This window comes from Eleutherodactylus coqui, chromosome 6 (assembly GCF_035609145.1).
Source record: "Eleutherodactylus coqui strain aEleCoq1 chromosome 6, aEleCoq1.hap1, whole genome shotgun sequence".
Taxonomy (NCBI): Eukaryota; Metazoa; Chordata; class Amphibia; order Anura; family Eleutherodactylidae; genus Eleutherodactylus; species Eleutherodactylus coqui.
Genome location: NC_089842.1, coordinates 18269056 through 18290934, shown reverse-complemented (window position 1 = coordinate 18290934; position 21879 = coordinate 18269056).

Here is a 21879-nt window from a genome sequence, read left to right as displayed (position 1 = left end):
TTCAGCAGGGATGTTCCTACCATGAGAAAACCTGAGCCTCTAGCCTCAGGCGGCAATTCTTACCTGAGTCATTTTATGTGGTAATGACTTTGGAATGCTTTTACTCATGCAAGTGATTCTGAGAATTGTTTATTTCGTGACACATTGTACTTTCCGTTATTGGAAACTTTTGGTGGATACGTTTTATATTTATTTATTTAAAAGAATTAGGTAACTTCAAAATGCCAGCTCATCGCATGGAAACAACAACTATCAACTATCACGGACAGGTGCAGGCACACCTCACAGCAATAGAAGACAAAAACCTACGGCACTTCCGTGGCTACCAGGATAAAAAACAGTATTTTATTTTGACATCATGGATAAAAACAATCTTCCAGAAAAAAAGTTTTCTTTGCGCTTACATGTTTCAAACAGGGTTCTTATTCATAGCATATTTTATCACACAATGACTGTTCCTTAAATATACAGAAAGACCAATGGAGGAGACAGAAATCACAGCTGTTAACAAAATAACATTCATTATGCTACATCTGTGAACAGCAAGGCATATAAAACCCAACACAATCACATTTGTTATTCTGTGTCTACAAACAACATTATCTTTAAAACCGAAATAAATGTTGGTACTGGTGCATCTTGTCTCCACCGGAAGCTAGGGGCTGGCTGGCCTTTGTTGGAGTTTATGCCCCCTGTCAGGGCCCTAGCTTCCGATTGGCTGCTGGTGTGTCTGCTGTTCCATCCCCCCAGTCACTTGCAGGACTCGATGGATTATTGCCTCTCCAAACAGCGGGGGCGCTTGACAGCAGGCACACAGCAGCGGTGGGGGCTGCAGAAGACAGCGAGAGAGATCCGCCCCTACACTAGTCGGGGGAACAGAACTGTTATGCAGCATGGCGGTAAAATCACAGAGCTGTTGGGGGACGAAGCTGTGAGCCAATATGCAGCTAGCACAACACAGCGGCAGACATATGCCGGCCCACCACAGTGGACTTTTACAGTGGGATTGGGAGGGTAGATGGTCGTGCGACGGGGAAGACAGTCACAGAGGTGGTAAGCCGCCGGCAGGGAACAAGCACAGCGGGGCCAGGAGCACAGCTTATGGTGACACTGACAAGAGCGGTCTTCGACAGCGCAGATGAGAGGCCGCATAGACGTACAGCACCAGTGTCGACAGCAGAGATGGTAGCCGCAGCGGTGTTGCCAGGGCAGGGACATGAGCATCTGGCTTTCCAGGGCAGATGAGAGCAGACAAGGCACACTGACAGCGGGTTCCTAAGCCAATCAGCACCTGTGGGTGTCACCTGGCCCTCACCAGTATCTCAACCCGCCTAAGCCATGTCTCCACCCCAAACATCCGGTGGAGACAAGATGCACCAGTACCATATATGTTCAAAGGGGTCAAAACACCAGAATGATATTAATATGACAAATCATAGCTTAGCTTTAAACCCACTGGATATCTAGTTTGCAAAGTAAATATCCAGAAGGCTTCACGTTTAAGGCTGACTCTCCACAGGCAATTTGTCATAGCATGATCCATGGCGATACATCACACGCGGAGCATGCATGACACGCTTTCCATAGGATAACTATTGAAAACACAGCCCAATGTACATGAGCGGAAAAAAAATCACTTGCGTCTAAAAATCATGGCATGCAGTAATTTGCTGCGATTCTCAGCGATGAACCTATGATTAAGATAGGTTCATCACGGAAAATCGCAGTAACATTAGTGCTCCCCCAACGGCGGAATATCGCTTGCGATACTCCGTCCCACCTGTGGACACTCAGCCTAAGGCTTCTTTCACACGAGCGCAGATGGGCCGGCCGTTTTCACAGCCGGCCGATATACACTATGTTGGGAGTGAAAAATCTGCTGAGCGGGCACACAAATCAAACATTTGTGTGCCCGTTCATATGGCCTGGTGAGGCCGGTGCAAATGCGCCGAGCACACCAGGCCATCGCCCATTTCCATCCCTCCCCATCGCAAGCTCACCTCTCATATCTCCCTGCTTGTTCTGTGCAATGTAAGGAGGCGGGGGCGAAGCTTGGCACCAGTCCGCCCGCCTCCTCCCATTGATGGCTATGGACTAGGGGCGGGGAGAGAGCGGGTGCTTCGTTCCGCCCACATCCCACCCCTTGTCCATAGCCATCAATGGGAGGAGGCGGGGGTGGGCTGTTGCTTAGCTCTGCCCCGTCCCACCCCCTCCCATTGCACAGAACGAGCAGGGAGGAACGAGAGGTGAGCCTGCACGGGGGGAGAAGGAGGAGAATAGGAGTCCATGCAGCGGCCAACGTATTTCAGCCCAAAAGATAGTTCCAGGGCTATCTTTTGGGCCCAACGTAAAAACGCCCGGTTGTATATTGGCCTGGCCGGGCGTTTTTTCATCTCAGAAATACGCCCATGTGATCTGATGCATGGAATCCAATGCATCAGATCACAGCGTATATTGGCCGGCCGATATGTGCTCATGTAAAGGAAGCATAAGCAAGAGTCTTCTTTTATCACCCCCTCTCTCTGGTGACTTAACCCTCTCAATCCCAATCACCTGACAGGCTGATGTGTCTCCTTTATGCACCTCCTGAAAATGCTTTGAAACTGCAGATTCATTAACTACATTGTGAACATTTGGGTTTTAAAAATAATGTTTTTTGTAGATCCAGAATAACAAATGTGATTGTGTTGTTGGCTTCTATATGCCTTGCTGTTCACAGATGTAACTACTGCCTCTACTTTGGTCTCCCTGCCTGTTGCTGTCCTGGAGAGTAGGACGTGTCCCCCGGTACTACAGTATACGGTATAAGGGTGGATTTACCAGGGCGTATACCGGACAGGTTTTCATGCAGATATACACTGCCGCACTGATGCATTGGTTTACAATGCCCCATGCACATGGGTGTATTTCCGGCGACTGCATAGAATCCTATGGGCGGTAGTGTAAAACCGACCGAAATGCACTATCTTGGCCGGCCGGGTGCTTTTACGCTGCCGCCCATAGGAGTCTATGCAGCTGCCAGAGACGTGAGGTGGGAGGGAGCTTAGCAGCGTGACTGCTAAGCTCCCACCCCCTTTCCCTGCTCCTCTCCACCTCTTGCCGGCTGTTTTCAATGGGAGGGGAGGGACGGGGCAGAGCTAAGCTCCGCCCATCCTGCCCTTCCCATTGTTGGCTGCGACAAGGGACGGAGAGGGGGCGGGCTTACCACAGTAGCTCCTACCCCATCCTGCCTTCTCCCTTTGCCAAGAGACAGCAAGGGGGAGGGAAGGGGGAGACAAGTTAGCAGAGCTGCTGGATCCAGATAAAGTATCTGCCGTATTAAACTGGCTCCATTGTGCCATCCAGCGATTTCTGGGTTTGCCAAATTTTTACCGACAGTTTATTCCCCATTTTTCCACCTTGTCCGCACCCATCTCTGCTCTCACCCGTAAGGGGGTGAATGCCAAGCAATGGACCCAGGTGGTTGCGGCTGCCTTTCAAGTTTGAAACAAGCATTTTCCTCCGCACTCCTGTTACAGCATCCAGACATCTCCAGACAATTCCATTTAGAGGTCGATGCGTTTTTCGTCGGCTCTGATGCAAAAAGAACCACTGTGAAAAATGGTAACTTGTGTTTTTTTACCCAAGTCTTTTTCAGCCGCAAAATTATTCCATAGGCGACTGGGAGTTGTGGGCCATCAAAATGGCGCAGCTTCATCAACCTGAACCTGCTGCCAGCCGCCCGTTATCTGCTGCCTGGTGGTTGTGCCCTACTTGTCTCTGTCATTGAAACTCCAGTGGGTCAGCAGTCAACTTATCGGTGAGGCCATCAGGATAACTCCAATGTTGAAACGGTGAGTTGGTTAGTGGGTCCACAACCCCATGTCCATAACAACCACGATCTGACAGGAAATTTATCAAGCCACCCCATAGGCTTTCAGAATGTATGTACATGGAGGCTGGCTTTGCTTTTAATTCCTGGTCATTGTAACAAGGCTTGTATAAAAAATCTGACTTTGGCTTGAAGGAATGCTGCCCTTCAATAGGTGGCACTGTGGAGGATTTATTCCATCTCCCTTATTTTCTTCAGTCCCAGCATGAGGAACTCACTTCCAGCGTGAGTGCTTCATATCAGAAGTTAATTGTCACTCATAAATGCGTATTTTCCTTGATTCAGACTCAAAAAAGGGGTGTCCTATAGTTTTGCGGTCAAGTAACTGGGTTGTCCTCAATAGGATATATCGGAAAAAAATTTGGAACCGAGATTTGATGGACCGTGCCAGATCCAGTCGACGACTGCTACTTCAGTCACATTGGAAGGAAAAGACAACTGGATACATGCCAGCCACTGCAAGAGAGTCCTCGCTTCAGAACCAGAAAAAGACCGCATGATGGTCTGTCATAAATAGTAAGCCCTGAACACACTCAAGAGAGCTATCGATAATTGGCCAAGGCCAAATGGTAAGCCCTGGGTAATGTCTATGGGCATGGCTAACAGGATGGTTTATGTGCCACTCATATCATGAATGAGAGATTAGTTAGTGAAAACTACAGACTGTCTGGATGTTCAAATTTTCACAGTATTGGGGCTCGTTAATCAAACTAATGCAATTCAAGCTTAATTGATTGCTGTTACTAACGAACACACAATAGTGCAAAATTACATTACAGTTGCCCAAGAGTGGCATATGCCAGTATGTAGGTATTCTCATGCATCAAACCACTGACTACAATTTAGAGCAAAGAGGGAATCCTGTTAGCGGAATGAAACCTGTAAGAGATGTCCAACACTGTTGAGTAATAGTGAAGCAATACCTCCAGGAGCATCAGTAGTAAGGGTCTGGGGACTAGCCATAACTAATGGCAGGGTAATAAATGGTATAACATGGGATATGGCAAGAGCCCTTAATGCTGCCTAACAGACTCTTGACTTATTACTGATGGATGTGCAAGGTACTCAGAAAGCTGTTCTACAGAACAGAGCTATAATGGACGGTGTTCAATCATGGATGGGAGAGATTTGCAGGTTGTTTCAACGTAACTGATGATTCTGAACTGATTCATAAAAATATATTCAAGATACCAAAAGTTTACTAAGACACTCAGGCAACATGAGGACCAGGGATGGTTTGATGGCTTTCCAGTTCCTGGTACAGTGCCTCTTGGCTTCATCGACTCTTCGGTATATTTTGTAGTGTAGTGGTAAGTTGTGTACCTCCTTTGCTGTTGCATTCAGAGTATACGGAATATAGTGAGTTTGTGTAGTAATTGGTTCAGGGGTCCATAAACCCACATGATCACAATTCATGTTATGGCAAATGCAACCCAGACCTAACTAAATGATCGCATCATGTTTCTTCATTGCGAGATCTGTCTCCGTACACACAACACAAGTCTCCTACCCTCAGACTCAGGGCGCGGTCACACGAGCGTAGGCATATTTACGTTCGCACGTGCGCAGCGTTTAATCGCCGAAAAGAACGTTTTTCGGCGATCATGACCAGAGCTAGAAAGCGTATTATCGTTTGTTCCTACCTTGCAAACTATCTTTTCGGCCATCGAATATGCGTTGGCGCGTATTTCGGTCGCATATGTTCCGTTTTTTCTTCGGGTTGCCGTTTTTACGCGCCGTAAAATCGCCCGTGCGAACGAATACATTGGAAACCAATGCCTCAGATGGTCACGTTTATACGATTGGCGCAAAAACGCGCCGTTTATGCGCTCGTGTGAACGCACCCTCAGGGTTAGAATAGAGCCTCCTTAGGGATAGAACGTGGGTGTAACCAGTTGGATTATGGATAATTCTTTGGAATGTCCATCATGTTATTATCTGTTTGATCTTCTGCCATATTTCCTTTTTTTGCAAAAACTACCAAACACCCATCACAAGAGAATATACCAATTTCTTGCGTTCAGTTGCTCCTAGCAATTGAGAATATGCTAACTTTACACAAGCTATTCCTCTCCAATCTGTGTAGACTGTGATACACTTCTAGTAGCCCAGACTTACAAAGTTCATAAGATCACGACAGGATACTGAGGAAAGGTAAGGCGGCATGGACCTCCCCATCATCAAGGGACATCTCCATGGCAAAGGGGCAAACAGCATCTATTGTAGAAATAGGAACAGATTGTAAATCCGGGGCATTGAAATGTTCACAAAAAGGGGGGAACTGTGAGAGCAGTAAATATATATATATATATCCATTGTGTGTCTTGTATCTATCTTATATGCTTCAGTATTTTATATCATATTCTTGTTATTTTCCATTACAAGAACTTTGCAGATGTACTAAACAACCTTGATTATTAAGCAACATGAGACAATGAAGACAGACTGGCAGCCTTGGCATTAGCAGTACCAGTTTCCTAAGAATAGGTTGTGTTTTACTTAACACTATAAATTAAGATGCAGACAGATACTTCCTATCACGTTAAGAATTGTGTGCGATTTGTAAGCTTCCTCAAGCTCCAGCATTAACTCTGTGAATTTGGCCACCCAGGGCTATTTTAAGTCATCCTCTATGCATGTGCTACTAATAAAATACAAGTTTCTCCAAAACTACTGCACAGATCTACACAGCAGGCACATCACTGTCTCAAAGAGGGATGCAAAAAGATGGCAACAGAGTCTGTAGTCCTTAGGGGGCTAAAGACTGGATTCCTTAGGCTGCTATTACATAAGCACCAGTCAGGACCACTTTCTCCTCACAACCCAATGTTGATCCAGAGGAAGGCAAAAACCCCAATGAGGTAGAAGCTAATTTTCTTAATTTTAGAGGAAAAAAATTCCTTCCCAATTCCAAGTTGATATTTTACTGCACAATCCTTCTACCAGGTCATTAATAAATATATTAATCCCTTAACGACCACCCATACTCTTTTCGATGATGGGCGATAATGGACTTTATTCTGATACAATCGCCTTTTTATGGTGGCTGCATCAGAGTATGTAACATTAATAACCCCCCTCTGCTTTCTATCACTGACCAGTTACTGACCCACATTCTCACCAGACCAAGCATTTTCATTTTATATACCAACCTTTTATGTGGCACAGCATCAAACATCCAGATACACAAAGATCCAGTGACTGCCCGGTCCAGTCTACCTCACTGACAGTAGTCTACATTATTACTGCTCCTTTAGGCCTCGGTCACACGGCATTTCTTCCCGCAATTTGCGCATGCGATCCGCGTAGATATAGACCCAATGCTTCGCAATGGGATCGGTCACATGTCCGCTTTTTATGCGGATGTGCGATAAATTATAGGACACAACGATTCGTAGAACGCGTCTATCTGCGTTCTGTGCATTGTTGTGTTCTATATATGCGCTCAACGGGGCTGGCGGCAGCAGCGCCGACCCCATTGAGAACATATACTTAAAGATCGTTGCTCACTTTTTGTATGTTTCACAATCCACTACTTGTTCAAGGGTTGGATTGACGTGCTTTCCTCTTGATATGTTTCTCCCTTTCGTCCTCTATTCGTGCCTTTTCAAAATTCATAGCACTGTTGGTAACAGCTGACCCCCAAATTGAGCGCTCGAGGGCCAGGGCTTCCCAGTTCTCGACATCTATGTCACAGTTTTTAAGGTTAGCTTTAAGCCGATCTTTTAAATCTCTTTTGCTGTCCACCAACGTTCAGTTAGTATACCTGTCTTTTTCACATGTGCTGATGCTTAGCCCAATTCCTACCATTCTGTATGTGCTTCTTTCATTTTTCTTGCCGAGATGAAGGACTTCTGCTATCCCTCCAAGCTTTGTGTTATCTGCAAATTTGATCAGATTCCCATCAATTCCCTCCTCCAGATCATTTATAAAAATGTTGAACAAAACTGGGCCCAGGACAGAGCCTTGTGGTCCCCCACTTGATACATTCTTCCACTTGGATGTGCAGCCATTTATGACCACTCTTTGAGTACTCAGCCAGTTGTGAATCCCCCTAACAGTTGCCTTGTCAAACCCATATTTGGTCATTTTTTCAATAAGTATGGTATGAGATACTTTGTCAAATGCTTTACTAAAGGCAAGATATTCTATATCTACTGCATTTTCCTGATAAACCCAGTCCGTGATTCTGTCATAGAAGGAAATTAGATTCTTCTGGCAGGACTTGATTACCCATGCTGGCTCTGGTTAATTACTCCATTTTCATCCAAGTACTTGCATATATGCTGTTTAATAATTTGTTTAAAGATCCTTCCTGGTTTAGAAGTCAGGCTCACAGGCCTGTAGTTTCCTGCATCCACCTTCTTCCCTTTTTGAAGATAGGGATAACATTTGCCCTTTTCTAATCTTCTGGGACTTCTCCTGTTCTCCAGGAATTATCAAAGATTATGGTGAGTGGTTCAGCAATTACCTCTGCTGATTACTTCAGTACCCTAGGATGTAATTCATCTGGACCTGCAGACTTGAATTCATGTAAGTTATATGTTCCCTCACCATCTCAGATATGAAAGAGGTAAGGGTTTTTTCCAGACTCATAGAAAGAACATTTCCTGGATTCTCACCAATGTTTTTCTCACAGTGATGTGAATGCTGAAAAAGAAAAAAGGTGGAGAAACCCCAGGGTGGTGTTTTTCAGTAATTTAAGGACAGATATCTGTGATCTATTAGTCGTAGACATGCATATGCGGATGTGCAGCCAATGAATGACATACAACGTATGGGAAATGGTAAAAATCTGGCAGGAAAAAAAACATTTAGCTAACTGGAATAGGATGCTGGGCAATATAATGAAAAAGTGGTGGGATACAAAACAAGAAATGTAAAAGATACGAGCAATAGAATAAAGTGAAAAATCAAAACTTAAAATTAAAGTATAATGTACACAATAAAGCACGTAATACCAAGGAAAACTACAACAGATGAGTTACATGAGCGAAAATAAATTAAATTGATCGATTTCATATAAAATTATTAGGAAATGGTTGTGCGGCATCTTGCAGTCTGCGATGGCTGAAGCGGCACTCGTTTATAACGAGAAAGCAGTCCTTGCTTTCTACTGGGGGGAGACATGCCTCAAACAGAGGTGATAAAGCAGTCTGCACCGTATGGGCTTTGTGAGGGATCAGCAGGCGGAATGAATGCACTGGACGGCGGGAGTTACATCTGCCCAGTCCTCCTTTTGCCAGGCTTGCAAGTAAGCCAGGACATTTTGGTCTACTTGCAATCCATGAAGGGGCAGCGCTGCCTTGTAGGAGCATTCTGGGGTATCGCTGCAATTTATTAAAATGAGGCAAATGACGCCTTTCTTTGCACCAAGATTTGGACACCTAGTAAAGAATCAATGAAGCCTAGTATCCAAATGCAAATACAAACATGGAAAATGGATACAAATCTGTAAACCACTTATGGAGCCATGGCTACCACCTGTTTCATAAAGTGTAAGAGCGGCATGTACTTATAGGGACGTTTCCTGAGGCCCTTCCTGGGTTGTGGTATTGGTCCTTCGCCATCCGCCAGCTGGTCCCACAGCTCCACAAACACACCCTGGGCCACCTCCTGCCAGCAGGTGCCCTTACACTGGCGCTCCTTGTATTCGGTGCAAGAGTTATCCCAGAGGGCCGGCCTCTGCTCAACAAGAGTAATCAACCCCATCTCCATGCTACGTGGCACGCTTGCAAAATGTGCTTCTCCATAACCCTCTCCAAAGTATCTGCCATGGCTTCCCTGTAATTACCTGTAAACTTTATAGTGCCCTGACAGGTGGCAGCAAACACACTGCTCTCATACATGGAAGGAAGAAATAAATGATGTAAAAATCAGAGAAAACCAGGATTGTCTGAAGTTGCCAATGAGCAAGTTCTGTCCAAGTGTGACATGGATGGACTAGCAAGTAAGAAGAACAGAATTTCAATGTGTTTCTTCGCACTCGTGTTTATTCACTGCGGTGATCTGAGATAGAACAGTCGCAGCACTTCCCATTTTTCGATGATTCTTGTAGAACACATTTCCTATGTGAGACTGAAAAAAAAATCATGTAAAATGTGACTGTGATGCGATTTTTCTATTTTCACTACACGGGCGGATTTGTGCGTTAAATACACAGAGAATAGAACCCACAGATTTCATTGGGTTTGCTCACATTTCCGTATTTTGTTCATGTATTTCGACCGCACAAATGAAAATATAGAACTTTTTTTTGCCTATTTTCGCACCAAAGGACCCCGTAGAAGTCAATGGGAATGCGCAAATGTGTGCTCAATACACAAGGAGATGCGTGATACATTACTACCCTGGATAAAGAACTAATCAGAATCTCATCTTTGTTTGCCGCGCACAAATAAAAAGTACAGTAAAGTACGCCGATGTGCACGCAAAAAATTAGACAGACAGGCGTGTTTTATCCCTGGTATGTGGCCATGAAAATCCTGACAGCATAACGGGCCAAAACAAAACCACTGATTTCAATGTTTCCGTTTCACTATTGGAATTCCCGCGCGTTAATACTACCTGCGACAAAGATAGGATTTGCAGGACTTATCTGCCCACTTTCTTTTTTTTTTCAAACTCCCATACACTAGCGCAGATTTTGAATAGTCCGTAGAAAAAAACCTGGTTCATGCGCTAATATACTATGTAGCGGCGAGCGTATTAGCGCAGGCCTGTGTGTTTTTGCCCTCATTCCGCAAAAACGCTAAACGCATATGAAAGGAACCTTTTGGCTCATTCGCGTGTACGTATCTGCCTGTTACTGTACTTTTTGCGCTGATGAGGACCATTCATATCGGTGAGAGACGCACGCGCACCGCGAGTTACAAGGCGGTGCAACCTAATTAGTGTCGCATGTTTTTGAAATACATGCGTGAAAGTGCGAATGAACCCGTTAAAAACAACGGGTTCTATTCTCAGTGCGCTGCGTGCACAAACATGCCTTAGTGAAGCCGCTCCGAAACGCGTTAAAAAAAAAATGAATCACACGCTGTATTTACGGTCATATAAATGAGCCCTTAATAGCAGATTCACATAAGGGCAAAAACAGGCAAGTACCCCACCGCTACAGAGCATAGCTGCACACGAATGTTTTTTTTTTTTTTCCCTTCTCACTTTCCAAACTCCGCTCTAGCGCACACATCTTCGAAAAAACTGTGGGAAGAAAGGTCCCGCCCTCTTTCTTGCACGTAGTACTAATGGGCGAGAATACCGCTAACGAAAACGAAACCATTGAAATCATCATTTTCACGGACGCATAAATCACGCCCATCTGTTTAAGCCCTAAGCGGACCATCCTATGTCCTATCCTGAACACTGCCACCTACTGGGGAGTAGAGGTAACGACACTAGGCTGTTATACATCATTCTCTAAAGTAGAGGGCGCTGTAGCTTCATAAATCATTCCTGCTATCACATGTTTAGGTGATTTGATAGCATTCAGGCTTTCTTTAGTTTTCAATGTGGGCGGTGCCACTTAGGTGAATCCTATTTCCGCCTTCGCATCCTAAATCTGCCATGGTGTCACCCACAAAGCGAAGGAAATAATATTTACAGCTAATGGGAGGAGGGCAAACAAAAAAAAAGTTGTAGTGTGTCTTTAATTAGAGATCGATTGCGGCTTGTACCCTTCACTTATTGCAAATGATCGAAAATATTTGTTTCCATATGGGCCAAACCGCGCCGACTGTGTAAGGGAGGATTTTATTTTGCGCCGTTTTGATGCGGAAGGCTGTGATGAGATCGGTCATTGCTTACTTGGCATCTCACTGAGGATGAACATTGTTGGGATTATCGCGGCTCCTGCGGTCACCGGGATTGGATGCATTACTTATTGGTTCTCTACTTTTGGTGCTTCTCAGGCATCTATATGCAGTTGCTCGCACCTTAATGCAACATTTTTCAGAACAGTGTAATGCAGCAGCAAAAAAGGCAATCCAATTTTGAGAAGCATAGAGTCTAGATCACGTGAGGTCATTATTCCCCTCTACTCTTCCTTAGTCAGACCTCATCTGGAATACTGGGTCCAGTTCTGGGCACCCCACTTTAAAAAAGACAGAGACAAACTGGAGCAAGTTTAGAGAAGAGTTACCAAGATGGTGAGCGATCTGCAAATCATATCCTATGAGGAATGATTAAAGGATCAGGGAATGTTTAGCTTGCAGAAGAGAAGGCTGAGAGGAGACTTAATAGCTGCCTACAAATATCTGAAGGGCTGTCACAGTGCAGAGGGATCAGCCCTATTCTCATCTGCACAAGGAAAGACCAGAAGCAATGGGATGAAACTGAAAGGGAGGAGACACAGATTAGATATTAGACAGTGAGGGGGATTAATGAGTGGAACAGGTTACCACAGGAGGTGGGGAGTTCTCCTTCAATGGAAGTGTTCAGAGGCCGGACAGACATCTGTCTGGGATGATTTAGTGATTCTGCACTGAGCAGGGGGATCCTGCATGCGGAATCGGACCCAGCCGTGTGCATTCGGCCTTAGAAACACTGAAAATAACCTAAATATACCAACTCATATTTCTAGACAGACACAGAAAACCCCTTTAAAAAAAAAAAAAAAAAAAATAGGCTATGCAAATAGAAAAGTCCTTTCTGCACTCCATCTGTATTTTGTCTCTATACCTCAGTGACATCCGCTACAGTAATGTTCCTAGGGCAATGTAACCCAGTCTGCTATGTGTAGTGGTACTATAGGCCCATTTAGACAACGATTATTGCTCAAAATTTTCTCAAAAGCTGTCTTTTGAGACATAATCTTTGTGTCTAAACGTGCCCATCTTTCAGTATTCTGTTGAAGGACAGTTTTCAGTTCTGCTTGAAAACCCTTGTTTAGCAGAACAGCTGATAAGCAGGACCGCATGCTGTGTTCTGCCAGCCAGATCTGATAACAGCTGTTCTCAGTTCTCACCCTCCCTGGTAGAACAGCACTGTGTCTGCTGTCCATGGTGCTGAATTCTCCAAGGGGAGCATGTGGCTGAGCAATGCAGCCAATTACAGAGCTTCGACCTCCTGCTGAGTTCTGTAACAGCTTCCAGAAGCTCATTTCCATGCTGATGAAGCTGATAAGCACTAATAGCAATTAGTGCCTATTAGTACTTTTATGCAAAACGATCACTGATCTTTTGAAAGGTGTGTGTGTGTGTGTGTGTGTGTGTGTGTGTGTGTAAATGAACCTTTAAGGTATTCCTCAAGTGTTTATTTCATTCAGTGGCATTAATTAAAACCAAATGCATTGGGGACACTTGAACATCAATTAGCAGATCATGATAGAGCAGCGACCAACATTATGATAACATCTTGGATTTGTTACATAATAGACTTACAAAAAAGATGTAGCAATCCACACAGAACATGATACATAAATAATCATTAATGCTGCAATCACATGGGAATATACAAGTAGAAACATCATATGTATACAAACCTAACACCGCACAACAGGGGTCCGTTGTGGTAAAACTAGCCACAGGTATCGCCCAAAGCTTCAGCTTAATTACCTTAGGCCGGTTCACATCTGCTCTGGAAGCTTCATTCGGAGGTACCATCGCAGAGCCGGCACAAAATACCAGACGATATGGCGCTGCATGCTTTTTCTTCTGGTCAAATGCCGAACAGCTGACCCAAAACTGAACAGACCCCATTATAGTCAATGGGGACCATTCAGCGGTCTTTGGTTCCATCATAAGACAGACCCGTTCGGCCAGGACATTCCCCTGTTCCCCGAACTGATGTGACAGCAGCCTTAAAAACCAAAGCAAGAATGTTGTTACCTGTAGTTCCATCAATTATGCAATCACAAAGATGTACAATATGCACTAAAAACAAATAGTATCGCTAGTGCAGCAACGCCGTCGCCCAACATGCACACTGAACTTTACAAGGAGGGCTGGTGCAATACCCCAGAGGGGTGACCCTGGACACTTGAGTAAAGTGAAGAGCTAGGAGGGTTAAGTGTTGGCTTGTTATAGTGGCAAAGGATGACACATAGCCAAGGCCAGACGAGGATTGCAGGCCACCTTCGACACCCCTAGGATAGAGAATGCCAATAAACGGGATGATGGAGTAGTAGTAATTATAACACGTGACGCCACCATTGCCACACACTGGAATGCTACATGGTGAAAAATAAACAGACTTGTGTGTCGTACCTTGGACCCCAGGAATGGTTAGGGCCTGCTATAACTTTACTTAGAAATAACTGACAAACAATTATTCAAAGAAAATGCAGGCAAAATTCTTCTAAGTCCAGAGCTCAGAGTTTAGGGAGAATACTCAGGATGAAAGTGATCCTACAGTCCACATTATCGGTACGGTACCACTCCTGGACTGGGAGCACTCCAGGAGGAGGAAGAGGGCAGGGTCACTCCGGCAAACAATTATTTACTCATATTGTGAATCAGCAGTGTACCTCTATGCGGTGATCCTCTATGCTCCTCCTTTTCCATCTTCACCTACATGGAAGCTGAAGGTGCTTCCATGTGTCTGTGTTAAGACTCTCTCGGGTTGAAGACATGATGGAAGACCCTTTCCCACTCTTAAGTATTCCTTTTTATACCTTCACTCACACCACATGACATGACTGATACATTTACATGCAGGCAGTGATTTTATTACAGTTAACCTCTCAAGCACCACAGCTGCGCAACACACACTGGATATGACAAGACAGGCTTTTCACAGTGCATCTACAAAAGACAAACATGTGTGACATTTATGGAGGGGACCAGGATGGTGTTCTGGGCTGCTACACTGGGGCAACTAGTTGTTACAGTACTAGTGGGGTGCCTAGGTACGCACGGCACGGGGCTCCCTGATCTTCACCCATGCCACTGTCCCTTCCTGGAGATAGCCCTGATGGTGGATACATCCAGGCCGCCACCTCTGACCCTACGCTTCCTGGGGGGGGGGGGGGGGGGGGGACAGGCAGGGACCGCCGTACCTATGCAAGAGAATACTACCCACTAGCACGGACAGGAAAGGCAGATGGCAAGACCAACATGAACAATATAAACAGGACAGAGGCAGATGGTAAAGCCTGGCTGATAATAGAAAGCAAAGCAGACAATATCAAGGTCAAACAGACAAGCTGCATGAAGCAGGATACCAAATGAGACAGACTGGAAAAACCCTGGCTGGTAACAGTGAGGGCTAGCAGACAAACTGAAAGAAGCAGGATACAAACAGAGGCAGACTGGCCAGCACACTGAGGGAATGGCACAAAGTACAAGGCACAGAAAGCACCACAAAGTAGCAGGGCCAGACTACCAGCAGGTCAGAGCAATCAGCAACTCCAAAGCAGCCAGAGCTGGATCTTAAAGGAAGGCGGGAGGAGCTGATAGGTAGATAGACCTGTCAATCACCAGCACACCTCTCAGACACATAGCAGGGAAATTAACCTGACTGAAAGGCACAGGAGCTGTTAACCCTCGCTCATCTGAACAGAACAAGGTGTGCTGGCAAAATGAACTATGAGCTGACAGGCGTAACACTAGTGCCCCAACTTGTACACGTGCATAGCCTAGAAGCCCACTGTGCTGGTGGAAGTAGTCCAACCATAATATACATATATGATACCAAATTAAGCAGGAACACTGTTACCTGTAGTTCCCTTGGTAAGGTGATCGCAAAACGTTCCCTTCATCAGGAAAATAGTATCACTACTAGTAATGTGGTACCGCATGTACGGATCAGCAAGGCAGGAATAATCTAAAAAATGTGACTGCATGATAGATAAGAAGGAACCAGTATGATAAACCGACTGAGGAATCAAACAGCTCCGCGACTCCTGTGGATCTCTTCCTATATTCACTTTAGTATCTTCCTGATAATCTGCATCAATCGCTCCTCCCAAGACTTGTATTCCTTTCAAAGCCAACCCAACTTGTCCGGCGATCAATCCAAAGTGGTTTGGAGGCAGCTGTAGACCTATACCAGTGTCTAGAACTCCAATGCTTCCATGATTAGAAGGCCTTATCCACGCAGCGCCATCAGGGATACAATGGGGTTAGAGCTTAGGGCTCTTTCACACGGGCGTTGCAATTTTTAGCCGCCCACTAAATCTCCTCTTCTACTCGCCCGCTCACACAGTCAGGTGCGGTGTATATATGCTGCAGCTTAGAATTCCATGGGCCGGGGGGAGAGACCTTAGCGCTGCTAAAGTCTCTCCCCCTCACTCCCTCTCCCCTTGCCGGCTGATTGCAGCAGTAGAAGCTTCCATAGAAGCCTATAGGAGATCCTGGCAAGGAGAGGGGTAGGGACTTTAGCAACGCAAGTGCTGGTAAACTTCCCCTTTCCCTCTCATAACATGCAGTGAATAGAACCACTGATTTCTATCTCTGCTTATACACTGTTATTGCACACCATTTCAATGAGCCTGTCTGTGTTCTTTTTTTGTGTACGCAAATACGCAGTGTATTTGCACACATTTTTATGACCGTGTAAATGAGCGCTAATAGTGACCCCCATAGTGGCCCCAGTAGTAATAGCAACCCCCATAGTGGCTGCAGTAGTAACAGTGACCCCCACCCCCTAGTGTTCCTAGTTGTAATAGCGACCCCCATAGTGGCTGCAGTAGTAACAGTGGCCCCCTAGTGTTCCTAGTTGTAATAGCGACCCCCATAGTGGCTGCAGTAGTAACAGTGAGCCTTATAGTGTTTCCAGTAACCTCAGCGCAGAGGTCAACGGTCACAGACTCAGCAGGGCGCTGCCAAAGCTTTAAAGGGGTTATGGTGTTCAGTGTGTATGTACATTTCCCTTTCCCAATGCTTTTCCTCCACTCCTTGTTTGGGTTGCTTCTGTGTGGGCTATTGTTCCCACGGCCCGCACGGATGTAACATAATGACCAGCCTCCTATTGGCATTCTTGGTGCGTCTTAGGCTCAGGGCGAATGTGACAAATTCCATTTAATAATGCCAGCGTCCTGTGCATTCCTTAGTTGTGCTATTTAGCAGAACAGTAACTCTTTCTCAAAAGGTGTGTATTTACTGTCTGCATCTGCCAATTTCTTGTTCTAAAAACTTATGGGTACTTTTTACTTCCCCTGATTTTGCCATAAACTCCAATTTGCATACATGTCACCATAGGCACATTCAACTCCACTTCCCCGTCCATCAAAGGCTATAAATCCACAGCCTGCTATCCAGCTTCTTATTCCATCTCAAATGCTTTCTGTTGTTCATGATTTCACTCAAACTCATACTTTTTCCATTGGGCTTTGTACAAAGTAGCCAAAATATCCTCAAAACGTCTCATTCACACAGGGGCAACACGCACAAGAATCACGCGCTTAAAAAACATGCGGCTATTAGAACCAAAGGTTTCCTATGGGGACATACAGATTAAATGACTAACAGAATGGTAGTTAATAAGAAGAAAAAAAGCACACACAGAATGGGAGAAATTGGGCTAAGCAGTAGTGCATGTGATAAAGACTTTGGTATACTAATATATCACAGACTGAACATGAGTCAACAGTGTGATGCAGCAACAAAAAAGGCAAACACAATTCTGTGATGTATTAAGAGAAGCATAGAGTCTAGATCGCATGAGGTAATTATCCCTCTCTACTCTTCCTTAGTCTGACCTCATCTGGAATACTGTGTCCAGTTCTGGGGACCACGATTTAAAAAAAAAATAAACATTGTTAAACTGGAGCAAGTTCACAAAATAGCCACCAGGATGGCAAGCAGTCTGCAATCCATGTCCTGTAAGGAATGGTTAAAGAATCTGGGAATGTTTAGCTTACAAAAAGAAGGCTGAGAGAAGACTTAATAGCTGTCTACAAATATCTGAAGGGCTGTCACAGTGCAGAGGGATCAGCCCTATTCTCATCTGTACAAGAAAAGACTAGAAGCAATGGGATGAAACTGAAAGAGAGGAGACCTAGATTAGATATAAGCCGTCTTTTGAGCGATTCTTGTTCTGTCTAAATGCAGGGACATCGCGCAGTTTTCGTGCACGAGTCGTTGATCGCTGAATTCTACCTTGCTAGAATTGAGCGATCAGCTGCAGACTGTTTTCAGCCGGCTGCGCTAATAAGATTCTCTGTGCCTGTGTCCTGATGTGAATTCACAGCGGGGACACTGGCAGTCAGAGTAGAGAAGAATACAGCTGTATGTTTATGCAAAACAGCTGTATTGTTCTATTAGCAGCCACGGCTGTGTCCCGCTCCACTAGCATATTCTATAGTAGCTACTTAGCTACTATAAAGTATGCAAAGATGATCGCTCACAACTGTCACTCAAACTATTGTTTGAGCAATCAACTGTCAGTGTAAATAAGGCTTAAGACAGTGAGGGTGATCAATGAGTGGAACAGGTTGCCACAAGAGGTGGTGAGTTCTCCTTCAATGGAAGTATTCAGAGGCCAGACAAATATCTGTCTGTGATGACTTAGTGATTCCGCACTGAGCAGGGGGTTGGACCCGATGACCCTGGAGGTTCCTTCCAACTCTACCATTGTAGGAGTCGTATAATGAATATAGATTAAGTAAAATAAAGAAGAATACATCTAATAATCGGTGCTGTAATCTTCTCTACATTGTGTGCAGCACATCAGATGGAGGAAGCCTTTGATTTCCGTTGAGGCAGGAGTCAGGTGTTCATCGGGGTAAAGGTCCCAGGCATCTCGTCAGATCCACAGGCGAGCTTCCTGGCCATGTAGATTCAAGACCATCTTATATACTATTTCCACAAATTGTTTACTTGCCTACATGCACCAAGACATTTTACTGTTCTTTCATTTGGACTCATTTTAATATTTGTCTGTCTGTGTTGGCTCACCTCCAAATATTGGCCACATACCTGGAGATGTCACAAGACAGCCAAGCAGACATTAGGACCCATTGCTTTGACTCTATCTAAGGGCCCCTTTACATGGAACAATCTGTTGGGTGCAGATGCCCAACAGGTCGTCGCTTAGTGAATGGACTGGAGATCGTTCCGGTCCGCCTGTCTGCATTGACAATAAACAGGCAGTCGTTCATACGTGAACGACTGCCTGTTTATACGGGGCGATCCATCATTCAGTTTTTTACATGCAGAAACTGAAAGACTAACAAAAGGACAACAAATTTTCCTTTGTCGCTCAGTCGGGGCATTTACACTGAATGATAATCGTTCAGCTTCCCGCTGGATGCTGGAATCTGAATGATTTATCGACCTGCGTGAAAGGGCTCTTAGGTAGACTGTAAATAAACTAAATATATTAACCCATAGTTCTAGATGGACCACTTCTCAAATACATTGTGATGGGTGATGAGGTACGCTAAACGTGGAAAATCGCGGCATTAGAAAACGCAGTGATCGAGCGCATGTCTGCGAGGACCCATTGAAATCAATGGGAAAGTTATACCATGATTACTAGTAACATCGGATGTGTGAGTGGCCTTAGATTCATTCTGGCGAGGAATTGCTTAAACCACAGAATCCCACCAATCAGGTTCTGTCTGAGCCAGCTCGTACTTTGACCAGTACCATAATGGCTGACCTGTCTTTTTAAGTCGGATAGAAAGAGATGATGTGACCTGGGTTCCGTGAACATGGGAGGCAAAGGTTCCCTGTACTCTAGCAGCAAAACTCTCATAACTCCTGGAAGCCACCACTGATGCGGGAAGAGATGGCCCAGGGCCCCCACTTCTTCCCAAATAAGAAGAGACCAAGCCTGCAGACACTCCAGAACCAGACGCAACTCAACTAGACACTCCTGCTTCACCTTCCTCACTAGTTACACTTGTACATTCACTGCCTTTTCCCCTACCTCCCCCAAATACTCTTCCACCACCAGTACCCCAACATTTAATACTGCTCTATTTAGATTCACCAAACCCCCAGACTCCCCTTCACTCACAGCTCTCATTATCATGCTCCTCTCTCATCCCTTTCACTCACCTCCATGTTTTCCATATCATTACCTTTTTCTCTACCTTCTTGGAATGCTTGGAATAACCTGACACTGAGCAAACCCCGCCCCCCTTCTTTAGGGCCTTTCTGGGGGTCACCCAGTGCCAAATGACCCACCCAGCCTCTCTGCCTTCTTTTTTGGAGTACACACTGCAGGAGTGACCTCCCCTCCCCCCTTCCTTTTCTCGGCCCATCGTAGGACCCCTCTGGAGGCTACCTGACACTGGGTGACCTTTTATCTTTTCCACAGCTGTTTTCAATATCTTTGGCTCACCTGATGCTGGGTGACCCCATAGGCTGCAGTCACATGGGGCGGAATTACCCTGGAAATCTCACAGAATGTCCGCAGTGGGACTGCACAGGAATTCTGCAAGATTTCTGCTGCAAAAAGGCAGCTTCAAAACCGTTCAGGCAGGTTTTGAAGCAGCTGGGCCACATGTATTCCGCTGTGGCAATCTCTCCCCATAGTGAGGAGAGAGACGGCAGCGAAAACAGTGATACAATTGATATGCCGTGGATTTGAATTCCACGCGGCATGTTAGTTTCAGTGCGGCTTGGCCGCAACAGACTGTCCGAACCATGTGGACGAGATTTTTGCAAATCTCGTACACTTTGCTGCTTGGGCTCAGGTTTAAGATTGCCGGCAGAATATTTATGTGGAAAGTCGGCACGGAAATTGGGCAGCAATTCTGCCCCATGTGAACCCAGCCTAACACTTAGTAAAACCACCCTTAGATGCAGTGGATCGTTTTATTATAAAAGTAAAAAAATAAAACGGGATAATAACAAAATAAGGCCACTCTCACACATGCGCTTTTTACTGCAATTATTTTTGAGCGCTGTCTGCTTTATTTTGGCGCAGTTTTTAATGTACCTTATCACCCATCACAATGATTTGGTGCGTTAAAAGCGCTGGTTGCTGCGGTTTACCAATGCCGTGTGTGGGAGTAGCTCAAAAGAACAATTGCCAAAATACAATAGCCAAAAACATATATACATATTTACAAAATATCAGAGAACGAGAAGAGAAAGAAAACTGGCCCAGCTGCACCCCCATTCATGCTGTCCCATTTACACGAAACAACGTATATCAAAATACATTAAAAAAAAAAAGAAAAACATATCCAATAGAGATGAGCGAGTATACTCGCTAAGGCTCATTACTCGAGCGATTAGTGCCTTAGCCAAGTATCTCCCCGATTCAGGGGCCAGCGGGGGGGGCGGGGAGCGGCGGGGGAGAGCTGGGAGGAACAGAAGGGAGATCTCGCTCTCCCCCTCTCCCCCGCTCCCCGCCGCAACTCACCTGTCACCCGCGCCGCCCCCCGAATCTTTAGAGAAGAGTGGGGAGATACTCGGCTAAGGCATTGCTCGCTTGAGTAATGTGCCTTAGCGAGTATACTCGCTCATCTCTAATATCCAACAATCCAGCATACTCCAACCTACTAAGAAAATTTAAAAAAAAACACATTAGTATCATCACACTTTTTAAATCACATTTTTAGACACCTATGTAATACCGCCAACACCTACCATACATATCTGTAAACATCTAAAAATAAAGTAAGATAAATACAGATTTATTTAAGTATACACCCACAACACATAACATAATACTAACCACCCACAAAACCACATAGTACACAAAGACATAATATATGACCTTCATAAAACCAATAACCCACAGCCTAAGTACATAGAACAAATAACAAAACATGGCCAACACTTTTGAGAGCTTCCGGCCTTAAAGCCCTGGTTTGAGTCCCGTAAACCTTTTACTCAAGTCTTAGCCTATAAACAAAGCAAAAAGAAGAGTGAAAGAGCCCAGCCCCCACCAGGAAAGAGTTGTCTAGGCTAGGTGTCATGTTGTGCTCTTGGGATCTGTAATTCTATGGGTTACCAGGAGGACACTTCAACGGGTGTGGGATGATTGAGTTGGCTGGGTATGTATTGCTCCAATTAGCCAATCACCATAAGTCTGCTGCCCATAAATGCCAGCCACTCTTGCTAGAGGGAGCTAGTATTTTATCTTTCTCCTCATTCCCTCTCAGACCCCTG